Genomic DNA, 3,940 nt, shown 5'->3' with positions numbered 1-3,940 from the left:
GAGGAAAGACAGTTGTGTGGCTTCGAGGCAAGGGCTGTAGAGACAGATGCCATCGTCCCTGTGTGGAGCCTGCCGATGTGTAGCCTATAAGAGGGAACCATCTTTTCTATGTTGAACCCTCCCCACAAAGCCAAATCTGAGACTGCATTGGTATGGTAAAATCCACACATATGCACCACTTTGGTGATGCCCTGGGTCCCTTCTTCTCCACTCAGCTAATGCTGTATCACCCTCGTACTCTGGGCTCCTGGGTAGCTGACCCTGCCCCACAAGCTACAAAAGGCTTTTACACCAACAGATGGCCCAGAGCGGCCTGGGAACTTTCAGTGGCAAGCACTCAACCACACTAGCACTGCAGGCTCTCTTGGGCATCTCTCAGCGATCTGTAGGCCTAAGGCGAGCAAAGGCTGGCCACAGTGTTCTTGGGGCATATTGAAAAGTGGTCACATGCCCGGACCTGGTGCAGGAGGTGAATCTTCATTGACTTTCTGAAAACCAACAACCGCACCTCATAAATACCTAGGATGCTGCCCTGCCCAGCTACTTGCTATATCACTGTGGACACACTCAACAACAGGTTAACCAACCCAGCTTGCACACCTAAGGAGGCTCTTTCAATGGCTGAGCCTTGCAGTCAGGCAGCAGGTGGCAACAGGTCTAGGGGGCCCTGGGCCTTTTGCTAAGCTGCCCCTGCCCAATACTGGTGGCAGCCAGCCTTGGTTCACAGCAAGGCCACCCCCACATGCCTCCAGGTCCAGCACAGGCAGAAGCCAACCACATATAGCTTTGTGGCTCCTACTATAATAGTTAGCCCTGGTCTGGTCACAAACAAGACTGAAATTTGCCTGTACAGAGACACAAGGGAGACACCAGAAAAAAACACACCCAGAGGCTAGCTTTAGACCACACCAGAGCCCTACACAGTTAGACTCACAAGCAACACACCCCAAGAGGTGGTCTCAACAGGCACAAGAGCCTGCTGGGGTGAATCCCCCTCAGATGGGTCAGTCCCACATAGCAGATCATACATTNCACACTAACCTCTGAGACACTGGGTAGAATCATTCTTTGCCTTTTGCTAGCCTCTGGTGATGACTACCAATCCTTAGCACTCCTTGGCTCACGGCCTCATCACTCTGATCCCTGCTGCCTTCATCACATGACATCCTCCCTAAGAGCCTCTTCTTTCTCTCTTTTTATAAGAGCCTACCCTAATTCAGCACGACCTCATCTTAAATTGATCACAGCTGCCAAGACCCTATTTTCAAATACGGTCACATTCACAGGTGCCAGGGCTTCGAACTTAAACATATTTTTTAGGTAGAAACACTTTCAATCTTTAACAGTGACAAAATGTAATTCTTACAGAAAGAGTCAGAATAATCAGTAGCATAAGCTTTCCCCTAGAATTTCAAGGCAATGGCAGGGCATTGCTTCAAGTGTGATAATGGGTTTGAGTATCTTACATTCATATATCCAATTACACAAATAGAAAACACAGGTGTAAAAGATGTCAAAATTGTAAACTGATTTAAGAAAAATTATTCCTAAGGAAAAAAAATCCTCATTTAGATGATATGACCCTTTTTGTAGCACTAATTTTATCCAAGCTAAATATAAAAATTCCTCTAAAAAGAGACTGATTATTTGAATATGAACATCAAAAATATATTATATTTTTTGTAGAGATCTTTTTTTTTATTTCCCAGCTTCTATTTTGACCTACTAACAAAGGCGCAAGATCTGTGATTCATGTATTCATTTAACACATATTTATTGAACACCTACTAATTGCCAAGTGTTGAATACTGGAGATTTGAGGTTAAGTAAAACATGGTCTCTGTTCCCAAGACACCTCTTGACAATCTATTGGGTTGTTGGAAAAGTCATGATGCATTTTTGCAATGAAAAACATGGAAAAAATACATCATGACTTTTCCAACAACTCAATAATAGAAAGAAAAGTGAGACAATACACAATTAGAGTGTCATATTATCAATACTGCACAGATGTTAAATATAGGGTGTTATGGAATCAAGAGAATAGCTAAATAACCCCTACTAGGGGTGGGGTAGTCAGAAAAATCTTCAAACCCAGAGGAAGCAAATCTAGAACTGAATATAAAGAGTGCAAAAGAGTTTAGGCAAAGAAAACTGTATATGTAGATACAAAGGTATAAGAGATAGCACAGCACATTCTGAGAACTGCAAGAAGTTCAGTATGACTGAATTTAAATAAGAAATAGGGAAGGCTGGTGGTGGGGTCAGGGACTGAGGGAAGACAGAGAGTAAGGACCACATCATGAAAAATGTTCATGATATGGGCAATGGAGAATGTAGTAAAATGAACCAGTGCTCACCAATGTCTGTTCTCATCACCATCTGAGCACATGAAAGATTATATTTCCCACACCTTGAAGTTAAAGGAGATAAAGGGGGTTTCTATGTGAGCCATTCTGGTCAATGGACTGAGACAGAAGTGTTACATGTCACTTCTGGCCCAAAGCATAGAAAAGAGGTGTGGCATCTTCATATGCTTTATAGCTTTGCTGTAGCAACCAGCAATACCCAGATGGTAGGGTCCCCACCAGCCTGAATCCTTGAGTAACTTTATGAGGCATAGCATCTACTTCATGCTCCTGAACCACAGGGAACATGTAAAATGAACACAACTTTAACCTTTGCTTTATAAAGCCACCGAGATTTTCAGTTAACTTGCTATCACAGCATAACCTAGCTTTAATCTGAACAGTACAGGGTATAAGAAAATTTATTCAGGAGAATCGCTTAACAAGACTTGTATTTTTAAAAGATCACATTGACTATAAGGTACAATATAAATTAGCCGGGCCAAGGATGGACACAGGGAGACAAATTAAAGGCCATACCAATAATTCAGAGTCAATTGGAGCTGTCTCCACTTCAGCCAAACTTACCTCCTTCCAACTGAACCTCAGGATACCAAGCATTGAGTAATCTGGGCCATAGCAGGACAAAGATGCTTCCTTGGTTCCCGCCATCGTCCAGAATTTCTGCATGTAGAGATTCCCTGCTAAACTCTTACACTCATGCAAAGAGCCTGAGAGCAGTGAAAGAGTCTGGATCTCCAGTTAGGATGAGAAAAATCTATGCTAGTAGAAAAAAATGCATATAACAAGTTGCCCTAAATTACTCTGAAAATTCCCTTTTTTGTGTGCAGCACCTATTCTGAACATGCAGCATTCAAAAATTCAGGAGAATCAGAAGGAAGAAAGACCTCAGGTACCATTCACTGTCTGCTATCCATAAATTGTTCAAAATTCTGGCTGAGATTTCCCCGAGCATCACATGAAACATGAAAAAGATACTGAGATGAACACACTATAGAAGCCAAAATACAATAAAACGAGCAACACGTTTTGGTGTTTGGTGCTATGAAATAATAAAAGTGCACCATAGTGAGACCACACATAGTTACTGAACCCTTGGAGATAAAACACACTTGGAGATGACCCCAGTCTGGGATTTAGATCTCCTGGCTACTTTGCTAGTCTGAATGGGAGTCCCTTAATGACCTTGGCGAAGCCACCCACCTTCAATGCCTCCATTTCCCCTCATAGCTTAACAATGATACAATTACTTTTCCCCTCAGAGAGAGAACCTAAGCGATTGTATCGGAAGTGTTTATTAAGCACTTTAGATCTCTTTTGTGCACAGAGCCTGAAGTTCAAAGCAGTTCCATATATGCCCAGACAGGGACCCATCAATGCATTTGGTCTATACCAAGGGATGACTCTGTCATGTGTTACTATTGAAAAATGGAGGATTTGTATTAAAAATGCATAATTCAATCAAGAGAAATGCACTAATCAGTAGGAAATGCGCAACCTTGATAGTATAGGATTTTTTTTAATGTTCATGTTATTAGACCTGCCATAATTCTCATGGAGCTATTGAAATG

This window comes from Hipposideros armiger, unplaced genomic scaffold (assembly GCF_001890085.2).
Source record: "Hipposideros armiger isolate ML-2016 unplaced genomic scaffold, ASM189008v1 scaffold_701, whole genome shotgun sequence".
NCBI classification, from domain to species: Eukaryota; Metazoa; Chordata; class Mammalia; order Chiroptera; family Hipposideridae; genus Hipposideros; species Hipposideros armiger.
The sequence above is the reverse complement of the archived record's forward strand: the minus strand, read 5'-3'. Positions refer to the sequence as shown.